We start from the raw sequence: 18857 nt of genomic DNA, 5'->3' as shown, positions 1-18857 counted from the left end.
AGAGCTTGATACAACTTGTAAGAAGGACACGCAAATGAAGCCATAGGGGACAAAGAGTTGACAATCCTGCTCTGAACAACAGAAAGAACGACTTACTCTACTATAAGGGGGAGAAGGGGGGAGTGAGGTAGAACACGCTAGCCTGGTCACTATGGAAGCCACGAGGCGAATCGTGATCAAACATGCAGCATACTGTACGTTAGAATTATACAAAGGATGATGAAATCGTAGGCTATGTAACAATACACACACACACACACACACACACACACACACACACACACACAAAAAAATATATATGTATATATATATATATATATATATATATATATATATGTGTGTGTGTGTGTGTGTGTGTGTGTGTGTGTGTGTGTGTGTGTGTAATGAAAACAACACAACAGAGGAAAAGAGAAATGAATTAATAAAGAATCCATATGCCAGATTACAGATGTCCTCGAATCATAAATAATCTGCAATAGTTGGCCTTAAAAAGCCGTTGGTTGAAGTTTGGGGGGAAACCACTCTGGGGAAGTGAGTTCCAAAACGATGCAGTTTGGGGAATAATTGAATTCTGATGGGCAGAACTTCTCCAGTATGGCAGTGTAAGGTCCGGTTATGAGCGCTACCAGATACCCGTGCAGCGCGGGGGAAGGCGTGGAGAGGAGGCACAATTGATGCAACTTCGTCAGAGTATTTGCCATAAAAACGTATGTAAAATAATGCAAGGGAGCAACATTCCTTCTTACTTGAAGGTGAGGTAGTTCATTTGTAATAGTAGGGTTTTTACTAAAACTAACAGCCTTGTTTTGAATTTTGTCTAGTTGTTTTAGTGCTACCTCTCCACATCCATTCCACAAGGGTGAGCAACATTCCAGCTAAGAGCGCACATGACTTAAATTCCAGCTAGCTGCTCGCCAGTGAAGAAGTGACTGACTCTGTACAGAAATTCAAGTTTCTTCGAAGCGGTTTTAACAAGTGATTTGACATGAGAGGTCCAGTTGAGGGTATTGTTAAGTGAAACTCTGAGAATTTCAGTATTTTTAGAGATAGAAATCGCAGTAGCACTGAAGGTCGTGCAGGAATCAGGAAATATCTGCCTTTTAGTAAATTGTATATATCTGGATTTACTAGCATTAAATGAGACAATGTTATTATGTCCCCAGTCAGTCTTTATTTATGGAAATTGCTATATTGAGTTGTAATTTACAGATACTGAACTTTGTGAATGTGTGTTTAAGTGCGAATGAACTGTGAAGTGTTGAGACATCTGCATATGAATGGATCGATTATGGGTTTTATATATATGTGATAATTAATATGAACTAGGATTAAGGATGGACCGAGAACTGATCCTTTGGCACGCCGCCATTTATCGATTGGAATTTGGAGTATACCACAACTACTTTAACTCTTATCTTTCTGTCGCTGAGATACGGGGAAATCAGAGGAACAAAAGACGTTAGACTACAACAAGGGAGTTTGGATAGCAGAGAACAGTGCCACACTCTGTCTAAAGGTGTAGAAATATTAAGGGCTACAGCATTAGGTTCCCCGTGTTGGTCAATTGACTGATAGATGACATGGGTCAGGAGACTGAGTATATCAACAGTGGATCTATCATGACGAAAACCGTACTGTCTATCACTAATTAGGTTATTGGATTCATGATGTTTAACTATATGTTTAATTATCATCTCAAATTCTTTACCAAGAGAAAACATGATAGCTATTGGTCTATAGTAACAGAGATCAGACGAACTTCCTTTCTTTGGAATTATGTGGATATTGGCTTCTTTCCAAGAATCAGGGAATGAAGAAGTACGGATGCATAGCCTGAATAATTCAGCTAGAAAAGGAGCAAGTTTAGGAGAACACTTTTTCAAAAAATTTGGAGGAATTCCATCTGGACCTGGAGTTTTGTTAGTTGGTAAACTGTCTAGGATGGATTTTACATATCTAGTGTGGATCTTAAGTGAAGGAATTTCTGAAAGTCAAGTTCTAGTAGAGGGACGTTCTGGCTGACTTCCTCTAAAGTAGAATTATTGGCATATGTATTTTCACGGTAGTTCACTTTACCACAGGTGTCTTGTGTAATGTCACCAACTGAAGATTTTAGTGGGGGAATGGGTGATGACTTGTTAAAGTTATTATTAAAAGGACTAAGAGTTGATCAGCATATTTTATTGTCATTAGGAATGTTTAAAGATCTGGATGCTTGGTTGTGAAGAAACTTTGATTTAGTGAAATTTATTACTGCTTTTGCATGGTTTCTAGCAATTTTAATTTGGCAAAGCGATTCATTTTTTTTTTTTTTTTAAGTAAGAATTATATATAAAATAATGACTTACGGGTTGTAGCTCAGGCACAACTGCCATCAGATCTTTTAGTGAATGCTGGCTTGGTATGAACAATTCCATACCAACTTATACTAAGTTATTAAAGTGGAACTAGGTAGAATTGATGTAACTGGGGAAGGAAGACTGCCATGGAATATCAGCAAGATAATTTCTAAAACCATCCCAGGCTGCCCTCTCAACGTGCCACCGTGTCACCCCGACTGGTACAGGATAGGGAAGTTTGGTGGAACTGACTAATGGGGCTTTGATGAGATTGTAGTCGGAGGATCCAAGTGGTGACAGTACTTCTATCCCGTATTGATCTGGATTATTTGTCAGGAATAGATGCAAGAGATAGGTGTTATTGTCATGATTATTGGGTATTCTGGTTGGTTGTTTTCTCAACTGCATGAGATTAAATGATTCTGCAAACACCTCGCAATCTAGACCAGTATCATCAATCCTGGCACAGTGCAATAAGCATTCTACATTATGAAAGTTAAAATCATCCAAAACAGTAATTTTAGTGCTAAGGGTGAGGTTGAGGTTAGCCAACTGTGTGGATATGGAGTCAAATATGCTGGGTTCTGAAGACATTATATATTTGGTAATAATCAGAGAATTTTGTTTAAATAGTGAAGAATGGAAATTTGGGGAAGTGATGTAACACTGTCAACTGGAAATTCAGATTTGATACAACAACAGGCGCCACCCTTGTTACGGAAGTTTGTGAGGAGTTCACAACCAGGAAAACAAAATAGAGATATTTCAGTAGAGAGAGAGAGATCTGGGGTTCTCTGAGGAACAGAGCTAGATACAGAGCTGGGGGCTTCCGCAATCGCTTCCACAAACTGCAAATTACGCAAATGAGGAAGTGAGATTTTGTTTACATATATGCGTTTGTCGCTAATCTGACTCAAAATGTAAAATTTTTCGTTTGCGGAAATAATTCTGCAAACGCAAACCTGCCCGCAAACCAACCTGACCTCTTAGAACTTTGAACGCTTTGTTTTAATGAAGGGCAACATGGACCTGCACAAGACAGAGTTGTCTCGGTTGTTGGAGGAGTCTGACTGTGACTGAAGACTGAGGACTGAGGAGGTTAGAGCCGAGGAACAGAGGTGGACTTGTGTGTCAGCTTGTCAAGTGTGAGCTGTGAAGTGTAATAATTTAATTCATTTAAATACAATAATCAATTATTTACCCTTGTTTTGTAGTAAAAACAGTCTAATATACTTATATAATAATACTCAAAGTATATGCTTAATTTTACTATAATTAAAATTTCGTATATCCCATTCAATACTACAGATAATTTCCAAACTTCATAAAGTCCCCTACTGTCAGTCAGAATAGAGTAAATAAAGATATGCTTGTAGTGGATGAGTTACTAGAAATGATTTTTAACCCATTGATTATGAAAGATATCATTGTAAACTTAATAAAATACTCTAATGGTATCCAGAATAAAATGAAGCTGGTGCCATGACACTGAAAGGGATACAAATGGCTTACGTTTGCGGTTCTGGAACCGCAAATTTAAAGAAGTTTGCGACTTTGCTGTTGTGGAGGGTAGTAGTTTCAGTTTGCGGATTTGCGTCTGCGGAAGTGAATTGTCTTTTCCAGTGCCCAGCTATAGCTAGATGGGATACTGACTGGAGAAAAAAATGAATGCAATTCAAATTCGTAATGAGATCACGGATGTTAGTGATATATAAGGCTGAACATACAGTTCTCCACTGACGAACATAATTGTGCAAGAGCCACTGTTGGCACGGTCGCATGATATCGACCAGGAGGGCCCTGTGCTGCTGGCCCTACCCTGCCGGGGGTGGTAATTGAAGGTACCACCGAATTTGCAGATAATGAAGCAGAAATGGTCAAGGGGGGATGTAAATAGAAGGTGTGATAGTTAACGTGCATGTAGTATGGTGTAGACAGCAGAAGCAAGAGATAATATGAGAGTATGCTGGCCTACTCTCTGTGTTAATGAAAGCACTGAAAATGTTCAGCAAAGCAAGATGCTCAGGAACAGGTCCTGTGGGCTGTTGAAATGGGAGTTCCAGCTCTTTCTGTCACCAGCTAGTCATCCACCTTGGGCTTACCTCCCTGTTGAACTGGTGCTACAGTCTTCTTATATATATATATATATATATATATATATATATATATATATATATATACTAAGTGACAAAGCGAAATGGTGAAACCATATACTATGCTGGTTGGCAACCATAAAACCGGGGTTTTTGGCAAGATTAAGTGTCCCCCAGATTCCCTAATCTAAAATCACTTAATCATGGCAAATGTTCCTGGGAGCCTTGGAGGGCCCAATACCTTGCCAGGGCCCCAACCAAATGGGCAAATTCGCATGGCCATGTGGAATGTTAGAGGTATGAATGAGAGCAAGTGAGTCGAAGTGGTGAATGTGTTCAACAGTGCGAGATATGCCGTGATAACATTGTGTGAAAAAAAGAATGTAAGGGTGTGAAGTGGAGGAGTGTGATGGCGTGAAATGTGTAAGATCGGGCATAAGTGGGCAAGGAAGATGCTAGGAAGGAGTGCTTTATTTTTTTTTTATAAATGAAGTATGGCAGAGTGGAATGAGAAATTGCAAATGTGTCAGCTCGAGATGGTTGAATGGCAAGTTCAAGTGTGAGAAGGTGAAAGTGGCTGTGTTTGTAGCTTATGCACCTTGATAGAACAGGAATGTGCGATAGACAGGTTTTGGGAAGAGCTGGATGAAGCAGTGGGAGAGATGCCCAGGAGTTATAAAATGATGGCAATGGGCTATATGAATGGAAGAGTAGGTACTGGTCCTGAGGATGATTAATGGAGTATCAGGAGAAAATGATAATGGGAGGCGACTGAAGGATATGTGTCAGGAAAGGAACGTGAGCATTTGTAACTCGTATTCCAAACACAAAGATGCATATAAATATACATGGTATAGAGGGAACGGGGATCGTGTTGAAAGGAGCCTGATTGATTACGTACCCGTAGAGAGGTCGATGCTGGGAATGGTTGCTGATACGAAGGCAGTGAGAGGACGACGTAGAGGTCAGTCAGATCATATGACTGTGGTATGCAAGATCAAACTGAGAGGAGTGAGGTGGACCAGGACAGAGACGAACAGTCAGGGAGAATGACAGTGGAGAAACTGAGGATAAAAGAAATGGCAGATGAATACAGAACCAAAGTAGGGGAGGAGTTAGAATCAGCGAATCGGAAAGAAATGGATCTGGACAGGCTGTGGAATGCATATAGGGATTGCTTAGTTAGGAATGCTTAAGTGGTGTGTGGTGTGGCAAGAGTAACAACAAAGAAGAAAGGTACGGCATGGTGGGATGAAGAGGTTAAGAGAGCAGTGGAGGAAAAGAGGAAGAAGTGGCTAGAGTGGTTACAAGACAGGGGTTCAATTGAAATAAGAACTGAATATACTGATAACAAGAAACACGTAAAGAGACTAGTGAAGAGGAAAAAGAAGGAGGTAAATGATGATGTAAGAATAAAAACGAATGCAAATTACTCTGAAAATAGGAAGTTATTCTGGGAAGAGGTGCGAAAATGTAGAAGTGACAGTGGAAAGAAATGTGAAAGTGTGAAGGATGTAAGTAGTAGAATATTGACCCATTGGGATGAAGTAAGGACCAGATGGAAAGAGTATTTTGAAGCCTGATGAATGGGAATAGAGAGAAGAGAGCCGCTGTAAACATGATTGGCTTTGAGGGTGCTAGGAGAAGGAAACATGACACTCGCACAGGTGAAGAACGCTCTGAAGCTGCTGAAAAATGGGAAAGCAGCTGTGGTTGATGAGGTGTATGCATAGATGATTAAGTGTAATGGAGAGAGCGGAATGAAGTGCATGTTGAAGATATGTAAGACGGCATGGACGAGTGAAACTGTGCCAGCAGAGTGGAGAAAAAGCTGTGACTATACCCTTGTACAAAAATAAAGGTGAGCGAAGTGAGTACAAGAATTATCGTGGCATAAGTTTATTGTGTGTGGTAGGGACGATAACTGGAAGAATTGTCATAAAGAAACTAAGAGAGAAATCAGGAGTCCTAGTGAGTGATGAACAGGGTGGCTTTAGGAGTGGCAAAGGATGTGTGAATTAAACATTTACAGTAAGACAGATAGTGGAGAAGGCTTGTAAGAAGGACTATAAGGTGTTTATGGCATTCATGGATCTGGGAAAAGCATACGACAATGTACAGAGAGAAGGATCATGCAAGGTTTTGCGCATGTACGCAGTGGCGTACCTGATGGGATCGGGGGGGGGGGGGCTGTTTGAAACTGCCCCCAGGGCCCCCAGTTGAGGGGGGCCCCAAAAAAAGCCTTAAAAATTTATAACCTTTTTTTTTAATATTTAAAAACATATATAATTATCATCCCGACAATCCCGACTGAGATATTAGATAAGTTTTGAGAAATAGGGGGTTAGATTCTTTGCGGGGCTCCCCTCCTGGAGGGGGGCCCCACAAAGAACCTAGCCCCCCTGGCCCCCAATCTCCAGGTACGCCCCTGCATGTACGGTGTAGATGATAAGCTGCTTGGTGCCGTCAGGAGTTTTTATGATGATAGTGATGCATAAGTAAGGGTAAATGGGCATCTAACTGAATGGTTCATGACCTGTGTGTGCATGCAACAAGGTTGTGTGATGTCCCCATGGTTGTTTAATATATTTATAGATGGTGTGAACTGTGGTGAGCGAAGTAAAAACACGAGTAATGGAAAGAGGGATGGTGCTGGTAATGAATGGTGATGGATGGAATATTTCAAGTTTATTGTATGCTGATGATGCTCTACTACTTGCAGATTTTGGATATGCATTTGGTACACTAGTGCAAAGTTTTGCTGATGTCTGTGAGTATTGTGCCCTGAGAGTAAATGTAGGAAAGAGTAAAGTGATGGTTAATGAGACAGAAGGTGACTCCCAGCGTGATTTTACAGTGAATGGAGAGAGACTGGAACTGGTGAGAGAGTTCAGATAACTGGGTACTGTGAAAAGAGATGAAAATTTGCAAAACAAGTGGAAAGCAGAGTGACTTAAGAAAGGAAAGTTGCTGGTGCTATGAAAGCCTTGATGAACAACAGAGGCTCAGGTGTTGCAGCGACACGAGGTTTACATGGAGTGTTAGTGCCAACTTTAACATATGGATGTGAGACTATGGTGTGGCATAAAAATGAAAAGTCAAGAATGACAGCAGTGGAGATGGGACTGCTGGGGCATGTATGTGGAGTATAAAGAGTGGATAGGATAACAAATAACGTGATTCGTGAAAGATGTTGAATGAGGAAGTCTGTGGACACAGAATCGCAGAGAATTTATCGAAGTGGCATGGTCAGGTGGAGAGAATGGGTAAAACAGAGTGGTGAAAAAGGTACATTTGAGCGAGTTTAGGAGGGAGGAGGCAAGGTAGGCCAAGGAGAAGGTGGAAGGATATGGTGGATGAGTGTGTGAGGAAGAGAGATATGGAAGTCGGTGAGGCTAGGGGTCTGACAAAGGATCGAGCTGGCTGAATGAATTTTGTGAGAAGTGCATGATCAGGGATTTGGCACCCCTTTTTAAGGTGACAGCGTTCTTACTAAGTCGGTTACGTTTATGTGAAGCTACAGATGGTGGTGAAAGTTTCTGGCATATCAGAGAGAACCAGGATTCCGGGTGCGTGAATGATCAGTGAATAGACGCGTGGCCCATTGGACTGGGCAAACTTGGCTGTCTGGACGTTGCAACTCCTCACCCTGCGCTAGGATGAGAAAGGAAGTCCGGATGAAGATGATGAATAAATGATGGTAATATATATATATATATATATATATATATATATATATATATATATATATATATATATATATATATATATATATATATATATATATATATATATATATATATATATATATATATATATATATATATATATATATATATATATATATATATATATATATATATATATATATATATATATATATATATATATACACGAGTACAGTATATAAATAAATACAATCGCTGAAGTAGTGCTAAATATTTGTAGCTATCACTAGACTGTAGTCGAATTTTTACTGCTCAGTGATTAAAATTTCCGCTAAATTGAAGTTCGCATCTCTAGATCGAGTGGAAAAACACTAAATTGGCAATACTTGAATAGAGCAAGTGTTGCAGTGATGCCAGCTCTATTGATAATACGGAATCCACGTGCTATAATTTTTTCAGTATCAATAAAAAAAAAAGACAAAACAATAAACCAGTCACGCAATTCAAACTCGCTTTTTAGCCAGTATTCAGGTTAACAATCATAATATTTAAGGTTTGGGGTTCTCTGCGTTATAACATACTTACAGTTTGCTTTCATGAAATTGGACATACTGTAGGCCTACTTAGAGTTGCAGCGGGACTGCTCACCTCATCTTTTTTTTTCTTTGTCTCCATTCTCCCTGCTGCACATCATCCTCCCGCGGCCATATCATGATGCTACTATGTAAGCTGTGCAGCGTTACTGCAGACAAGCTGCCACAACATCATATAGTAAGAAAAAAATAAAGCAGACTTCTGTTAGAAATAATAATGTGGGGGACATAATGCACATGTGTATTTGTAAAAAGTAAAAAAAAAAAAAAAAGCATTGGTGGACGTTAATGCAAAATATACTGAGCGATATCTGTGGAATTATTGTCGAAGACTTCATTATCTATTTTCGCACAGTGCTCTCCGTTTCGTTAATGCAGTATATATTATGAAATTGCCGTGGGAGAAACTGCATTCGTACATAACGTCCGTTTATCTGTCAGGGTATCTGCCTATCTATTTGTCTACCTACATATCTATCCCACGATTAAAATACCATCTCGCTATGGACCTCAGTTTCTCCTTTTCTGTTGAACCTATCATGTTTCAGTTTGCTTTGTACTCTTCGAAAGGCTTGGTTCTTTATGATTCAGAAAGATTCTTCATTTTTTTAATCCACAGGTAAATGAAGTGGACAGAAGTTTTTTCCGAATTGTAACAGAGATTTTTTTCACCTCAAATGCTTACATCTCCAACAGTGATGAGGTTTATTTCATCCGTGTATTTCATCATTTTCCTCATGTTTGTCTCTCTCAGTCAGTGACACATCCACGGCCATGCATTTAAGTACAGGTATACATGGTAAGTGGTAACACAGTGCCTTTGTACGTCTGACAACCGAATTATTCTGTGGGTCTTCATGGAGGTAATTTTATGTAAAACACAATTTATCCAGTTCCTTTTACTAAATGATGATGCCATTTGCCTTATACTTTTCACAAGGATATGTAATCTACGATTCAGTAATTAAAAAAAAAAAATCAAGAATATGTAGAAGAAAAACTGAGATGAGTAGTGTATAAAAGTTTTCCTCTCTGCGACTGAGACTGTTTATTTTCTACACTTGAAACTGTTTTACCTTTAGCCCCATTGTTTTTTTTTTCATTTCCTCCTCAAAAGAGTCTTTCTATTTCGCCACATATGTGTGCCTACATGAAAAATCTGCGTTGCAAGTAGAAGGGGTATAATTGCTGTTAATTTCGAGCTATACTCGTCAAATATTTTTTTTCTCGTCCTATTCCAAATTCCATATTTTCATGTGAAAACTTACGGTACCCTTTTACAGTGATAAACCTTATTTATAGGCAAAACAGGCTTAGTTAAAGGAAAAAGACATTTTACAGCATGTTTTTGGTGAAAAGCTTTCTATAAACCCGTGCGTCCACAAAGTTAGAACAAAGGGGGATGCGTTTGTCACCCGACCACAATTGCTAACTTTATTTCGGAGAGAACGAAATAGTAATTATACACTTTACTATCCTTTGTGGCTGTGCGCCACATACCCAGCAAATCAAGGAACATATATATATATGAAAAGAGAAGGAAGGAAATACCTGTACGAGATAGTAATGATTACTTGATGACTAAAGATGTGGATATAAAGGGAAGATGGAAGGAGCATTTTGAATCTATTCTAAACAGACCAATCCCAGCTGAAGAGGACATTTTGCCAGCCGAGAGAGATTTGCAGATAGAAACAGGGGATATAACCTTGGAAGAGATAGCAAAATCTTAAAGGAGTTAAAGAATTTTAAGGCCCCAGGAGAGGATGGAATATTTCCTGAAATGCTGAAGGTGGAAAATGATGAGTTGATGAATGCGCGTTTGAAACTTTTTAATGTGGCTTGGGATAAGGGTGGAATTCCTGAAGGGTGGAAAAATGGAGTGATTATAAGAACACCAAAAAAAGGGAGATTTAAGTGTGTGTGGCAGTTGGAGGGGGATAACTTTGACACCTGTAGTTGCAAGAGTCTTTTCCAAAATCTTGTTGAACAGAATAGAGCCAGTAATTGACAAAATTTTAAGAACAAGCGGGATTTAGAAAGGGTCGAGGTTGTAATGATCAAATTTTTATTGTAAGGCATCTAATGCAACAAGCTAATGAGATGAAAATGCCACTTAGTATGTGTTTTGTTGATTTTGAAAAGGCGTTTAATAGTGTTCCACGTGAAGCTATGATGAAAATTATGAGATTATATGGTATTCCAGAAAAGTTTGTAAATATTATTAGAAGCCTACATGAAGGTACATTTTGTAAGGTAATGGTGGGTGGTACTTTGAGTGATCCATTTGAAGTTAGGTCAGGAGTGATTCAAGGAGGAGTTCTTTCGCCTTTGCTGTTTGTTTTGGTTATGGATTATGTTATGAGAAAGGTTGTAAGGAGAACAGGTGCAGGAATTAACTGGAAAGAAAATAAGAGGGTGATGGATTTTAACTATGCTGATGATATTGTACTGATTTGTGGAGATTATTTACGAGATGCAAAGGGTGCTTGATTGTCTGGTGGAGGAAGGAGAAAAAAGATGGACTGGTAATAAATTGTGGAAAGACTGAAATTATTAATATGAACATGGAGAACCAAATCGATTGTGTAATTGGAAATAATGTGGTGAAGAATGTAAAAAATTTTAAAAATCTGGGAACGATTGTATCATCAAATGGATCATTAAACAACGAAATTGAGGAAAGGATTAGACAGGCTTGGCGAGCTGTTGGAATGTTGAAATCTGTTTGGAATAACAATATGCTTTCGGTGCATACTAAAGTAATAATTTATAAGTCCATGGTTAGACCAATTTTAATTTATGGGCATGAGTCATGGTACAGTACAATTGGAACAGATCAGAAAGTATTAGGATTTGAGAATAAAAACTGAGAAGGATTCTTGGGGTAAAGTGGCAAGACAGAGTTACAAATGAAAGAATAAGGGATATTACGAAAGTGAAACCAGTTGATGAATATGTGAGACAGTCTCGCTGGAAGTGGCTGGGGCACATATACAGAAAAGAAGGCAGTTTAATACAGGATGTGCCAGAGTGGACTGCAAGAGGAAGAAGAGGAAGAGGTAGGCCGAGGGAAACCTGGTTGAGGACAAAGAAAAGAGAAGCGGGAGAAGAGTGTTGGTGGGACCTGAAGGAGATGGCACGACACAAATACTGGTGGATTGAGTTCATCGAGGCCCTATGCATCCCGTAGGGTGCCACAGGAAATAATTCATATATATATATATATATATATATATATATATATATATATATATATATATATATATATATATATATATTTATCTATAGAGATAGATAGAGAGAGAGATATAGATAGATAGATATGATATATATATATATATATTCTGTCATATCTATCTATCTATCTTTCTATCTATCTTTATCTATCTATCTATCTATCTCTCATCTCATCAGTCGTTTGAGTGTCCACTGCAGGACCGGCCTATCCCGACCTAAGTGGGGACCATACAGCCAATGTATCTCTACCAAGTGGCTTAGGCTGTCCGGTAGAGATTGTATGTAGGGTGAGAAGTGCTTGTAAGTGTAATTGTTGTGTTGGAGTGGCTTTGGATGTGTGTGTAGTCTGTGAATCAAGTGTAATCGGCTAGAGCGAGCCGACTGGGTGTAAGCATACTTTAGAGTATGCGACACTGGTTCTTCCACAGCACCCCTTATGTCTGCCAAAGCAGTACGTGGTCGGGTGAACATTCTCAAGATTTGTCATGGGCGCGAACCCTCGTTCGCCCCTGTACGAGAACGCACACTCTTCCACCGTACCACAGAGGCTCCATATACTCGTATATACTTTATACTATACAGTATATATATATATATATATATATATATATATATATATATATATATATATATATAAAGAGAGAGAGAGAGAAAGAGAGAGGGGCTGACAGACAGACTGAAATTCTGCCGGTCTTCTAACCATGTATTAAAAGATGGCATTTTTGTATTTGTTGTACATTCTGACCTTTATATTTAGCTCACTAGAGGTGTCTTTACAATGAGTATTACATGGGCTGTCTCACTTATTGCTCCAGGACGATGCCATCCCTTGTATTATATTCATACTATCATTAGATTGATATGGTATCATAACGATAACCATTGCATTTGGGTGACATCTATTTTATAATACTTTTGATACGTTCATATAATTGCATTCAGTTAGTTGAGATTTTCGGATCATGAAAGGTTGGACTGCCTACATTAATCCACCTAATAACAAGGTACTGTCACAAAGTAAAGTATAGAAACAAATAACTATATCAAAAACGGTTGAGACAAGTTTCTTGTAGTGATGGTGTGATTAATGTTGCTGGAACTGCAGTTATCCTTTCGATTAAGAGGGCGCTGTTTTTGTTATATCTAACTTATCTCCTGATGATTTATTACCCTCCTTCGTCCTGGAAGGGCTCAGGGACGAGTATTGTTTCCACTCGGTTTGCCTGTTTGTTTGTTTGTCTGTCTATCTGTCTCTCTGTTAACAACTTTACGCAAAAACTACTAGTGCGATTTTGACTAAAATTATCAGGATGTTGGGCTGTGACCTTCTGATTACCTGATTACATTTTGTTCCGAATTCGGCCAAGGCTCAGGCTGTTGGCCCAGATGATGTTTTTTAAAAATCTTATTTTGTTTTTGCCATAACTACTTTCAAATTCGTCATATCGACATGGAACCAAAACCTAAAGGTGCATTTTTCAGATATGCATCCTCTAACATGCCTCATTACATCAGGGCGGTCACCCCCCAGTTAGCGGTAGGGAGGGTCACCGTCAGATGGGTTGGTCCTAAAATTTAAAATTGCATAAAATCGCCAATTTTCACCCGATTTACTAGACAGCTGATGTGTATTATCGTTGACAAAATTTCCTGTTGTGTTTATACGTCAGCACTGTAATGACTGCCGGGGACAGTTTTGCTGTGCCTTGGCACCGCTTCTTGTTAATCTCCTTATTGACTATTTTCCGAACAAAACTTGTTCTAGCTTCCATTAACCCGTTTACTGTGTCGGGATCGCAAAAATAATAGAAAGGCATTACGACATCTTTCTGAATGGTTCATTTTAAATACTAATATCGAGGCCCTTAGAAACAACTTCAGGCAGACTTTCCCCCTTTGCATTCCAATATATAATGTAGGACCCATAATATCAACAGCTAACTTCAGAGCAGTGATTCTAATTAATGACTTCCCACCCGTAATTTTGGTAAATACTTTTTGAATGACGACCCAATATATAATGGCAGATTAATTATTCCAGCGGATTGTTTCAGATCCTAGATATGAATGAACAATCTATGAATAATTATTACAATAGAGATGTCCATTTGTTAGTTTCGGAGGCATGGTTTCAATAAACATTTTCTGACTGAATATTCCAATAGAGTTACAGACCGATGATCCGGTAGATTTAGATACAAGATTAGGTTACAGTGGTTTCAGAAAGAAAGGTTGCTGGCTTTCTGAAACAGTGATGAGAAACAGGGAAGTGAGCATGGAAGTGAAAAAGTTACTGCATAACAGTACTGTGATACCAATTCTAACGTATGGATGTGAAGCTTGGACTTTGTTGGAGGGACACAAGACGAGAGTGAGAGCAGTGGAAATTAGTTATTTGAGAGGAGCATGTGTAGTCACATGGAGAGACAGATTGACAAAAGAGGAAGTGAAAGAGCATTGTGATGTGGATGTGATGAAGCGTTAGGAGAAACACTATGAGGTGGTTTGGTCATGTGGAGAGGATGGAGAGCGAGAGACTGACGAGAAGCTTGTATGCGAGTGAGGTGGAGGAGGAAGAGGGAGGGGGAGGCCAAGGATGAGATAGGGGGATGGAGTGGAGAGGCATATGAGAGAGGGGTGTGTGAGCTGGGAGCAGGGCAGTGAAATGGCGGGGAACAGGACGACATGGGGGCGATTTGTTTGTGGCCTGCCCTTGCAGGATTAAGGCGTCTGACAATAGATAGATAGATAGGTTTCAGACTGATGACTGGGAGGAAAAAAATGTTTAAATTAACCTGTATCGACTGTGCGAAGTTCATAAAAATAGCCATTAATTCTTAGAAAATTCCATTTCCCCAGACTACACGCGATTGTCGAATTTACAATCTAGGTCTCCATTTCAGCTCTCGGTACGAACAGGCTGAGATAAAAACGCCGTTCCTAATGACCTCATGGACATCGGGAATCGTACCGGGATTCTCTGGTGCAAGCTAAATATTCTTCCTAATGCACCTCGCTACCGTATCGCGATAGTTTCAGGCCGAACTCATAAGTGATTTTGTACTTAGTGCCCAAAATTAATCCCGGGAAGTTATAATCCGTTCCCTGGAGCTGGAAGTTACGATTCTGGAGTATTGAAAAGATCATTATTCTTAATTCTTATTTAAATTGTTAACTTCACTAATATGCACATTCAGTCGACGTTTCTTTATCACGACTGAGGCATCTTGTGGGCAATGTGTGTGTGTGTGTGTGTGTGTGTGTGTGTGTGTGTGTGTGTGTGATGGAAGAGTAATTAGTTTAGTATCCTTTTAACGAGAGAGAGAGAGAGAGAGAGAGAGAGAGAGAGAGAGAGAGAGAGAGATTTAGGGCCGGTTTCTCTATAAATTATGTATTAATGTCAAGGGGTAACCAATACTGTTTCCTCCCTACCTTCTCTCTCTCTCTCTCTCTCTCTCTCTCTCTCTCTCTCTCTCTCTTGTGTTCTAGTCGGCAAAACACTACACTAGAGAGTCATAAGAGAGAAGCAAAAATAAATGAGAAAAATGGGTTAGATTGGGAGGATGTTTGTTAGTCAGAAACGTGTTATTTTAGGCAAGGAAAAATGTTAGGAGGCTGAGGACGCTAAGAGAACTTGGGAAATAAACATGGGGAGGGGGGGGAAGGGGAAGGAGACAGTGATAAAAATGTCTGTGCAAACGAGGAATGGTTTTGAAAGAGATGGGAGGGGAAGTGAAATGTAATAGGACATAGTAAAAAGATAATGTAAATTTTGGAAGAGAAAAAGTGAGGAAGTGCGAAGAGAGAACCGGAAAATAAGAAGAAACATACTGTAGTGTTGAAAAACGGTTCCGAGAAAATGTGTCTGTCAACCGAAGTACGGTAATAAGCAAAGGTAACGATGACATAGAGTACATAAGAGTACGTGAGAAGTACAGGGAACATAAGGCCTGTTGGCCCATGACGAGGTTATCTGTTGGAAAAACGGCCAATTCTGCTAATACCTAACCAACGTGTAAAGAGAAAAGGAGAGAGAAGAGGAAAGTTTTCCCCCCACCCACCACAGCATCCGGCTAAACCGGCAGGAAAATGATAGGAAAAAAGCACCATACTTGTTATAAAGAACAAGGAAATTTTAGAGGAGAGACAAAACAGGAACATTTATGCACTGTGTAATATCTATTCTCCAGATTGCAAAAGAAAGAATGTACACAGTAGCTGGATGTTTTCATTATTAATCATGGATCTGACAGAATTCAGCATATATTTCAACATGGAAATAATCAGCACTAAGTTGGTTTTATTGGATAGCCTCAAAATATGTCTCGTCGAATTTCAAACGTTTCAGTATTTTTGTGCACTGACTTCTGTTGTTGGTAATTTTTTGCATTGTTCCGTTACGCGAATATTAAATAAATTATTCCCTGTATCAGTATTGCATTCGTTCCAATATTTCTGGTCGCGGAATCATTCTGAATTTCGAACAAAATGCCATATCCAACCTTGTCAAACTGTACAGAATTTTAAATACTTTTCTTAAATCTCCACTGAGTCGTCTATTTTTTTTTTTTTTTAGGTAGAACAATTCTAGTTTCTTTAGTTACTCTTCTTACGTAAATTTCGCAGCGATAGAAAAATTTTCGTGGCTCTGCATTGCAGTGTCTTCGGTCTGTCCTCGTCCGTAATAGGATTCGAGGATGACTGCTGCTCTCTGTATTCTATGTGTGGTCTAACTAATGACGTATAAAGCTGAGAATTTACATCGGCCTTTTATGATAAATGTTCCTTGCGATGAAGCTGACCATTATTTTGCCTGTTAGTGGCTGCAATACACGGGTTGGAGCTTCTGAGGTCGTCACTGATGTTAATTGCTAAAACCCCTATCGTCCTTTATGTTGGGTAGTGAACACGCGTTTTATATATATATATATATATATATATATATATATATATATATATATATATATATATATATATATATATATATATATATATATATATAGTATGCATGGATACAAAATAACCACAAGAGAAATGAGGAGCGACAGTGAGTACTTTCGTATACTACATCTTCAGACAGCAGGGAGGGGCACAAAGAACAAAGGATGGCCTGAATTAAAACTGATCGATACACAGAACAATAGGTACCTGACTTTTTACCTGCGGCTTAACTCATGCACACCTGCAGCAGGGAGTGGCATACAACAAAGGATGAATTTAAAATAAGCGATGCACAGAACAATGGGTACCTGATATTTTTTTTCCTTAGGGATGCACCTGACAAAAGGGGGGGGGGGTAAATACCAGGCATAAATTAAGACCTAGAGGCTTAATGCTAGGTGTGTCCCACACAGGTGTGATTACCAGGTGACGACGAGGAACAATCAATTTTTAGTCTGGGGGATACTGCTTTAAAATTAATTCAGTTAGCAATTTATCACACTTAAAATGACCATAGCTCATGTTTACATACTTTTCATATGTGCCAGAAATTAGGGAAAATTCTATTACATTTCTTCCATCAAAGCTTTTTGATCTTGCTAGAATCTTAGAGCCTGTCCAGTCAATATGGTGATCACTGGATGCTTTGTGCTGAAATAAACCACTACTCTGTTGGCCTGTCCTTACACTGTATTTATGTTGTGAGATTCTAGTTTCCAAATCTTTTCCAATTTGCCCTACGTAAAATTTGTTACAACTTTTACACGGGATTTTGTAAACAACGCCAGAATTACTGGATGGGTTCTTGATGAGTTTTTTTTTTTTTTTTATGGTGTTCTCATATTTCAATACTACTTGTACATTTAGTTTCATCAGTATGTGAAAAGCGTGAAGAAAATCTTCATGGAAGGGGAGGACAAGGGTTCTTTGAATATTATGGCGATCTGGTTTATCTCTCTCTCTCTCTCTCTCTCTCTCTCTCTCTCTCTCTCTCTCTCTCTCTCTCTCTCTCTCTATATATATATATATATATATATATATATATATATATGTACAGTGGTAGAGTGTGCGTTTCGCACGCTGGTAAGCGCAGGTTCGCCTCCCGCCAGAGTTGTAAAATCTTTGGGAAGCGTTCACCAAGCCACTTGCTACTTTGGCGAACACAAGGGGTGCTGTAGTTGAACCAATGTCGCATACTAGTATGCTTGCACCCAGTCGGCTTAAGGAGGGCCAATTACACTTGGTTCACAGACTACACACACATCCAAAGCCACTACAACACTACAGTCACACTCACAAGCACTTCTCACCCTACATACAGTCTCTACCAGACAGCCTAAGCCACTGGGTAGAGATACATTGGCTGTATCGTCCCTGCTTCGGTAGGGATAGGCCGGTCCTGCAGTGGACCTCAACGGAACGGATGATGATATATATATATATATATATATATATATATATATATATATATATATATATATATATATATATATCCGCCAAAGTACATTTTACCTTGCATTTATGTACACTGAATTTCATCTGACATTTTTCTCTCCAATATATAAATTTATCCAGGTCATTTTATGATAGAATCACACTCTTATTTCGTATTTACCTTCCCTCCAGTTTTCGTGCCATCTCCAAAATTCGCTATTCCTGAAATGAGTTCATATACCGTAACTGAAACTTTGAGAAATTCGCTTGTTACTTTTAACCCAGATAATGATTCGTCGTTTATTACTTAACGCTGAGTGCGATTCGTTAACTAATCTATAATCCATAGACATAATTGTTAGAGAGGCCCTGAGCTTTTAGTTTTCTTAATAGTCATCGGTGGGTAACCTATTAAACGCTTTCTAGAAGTCTAGATTGATGACATCCGACATTATTTTTGCTTCCCAGATTATCTTATATGGTTGTAAAAATGTGGAGCAAATTTCTTAGATATGATCAATTATAATGACACCCACGTTGATTATATTA

This window comes from Coenobita brevimanus, chromosome 14 (assembly GCF_032717465.1).
Source record: "Coenobita brevimanus isolate Jiangsu-jjx chromosome 14, ASM3271746v2, whole genome shotgun sequence".
NCBI classification, from domain to species: Eukaryota; Metazoa; Arthropoda; class Malacostraca; order Decapoda; family Coenobitidae; genus Coenobita; species Coenobita brevimanus.
Note: the sequence above shows the minus strand (reverse complement) of the source record.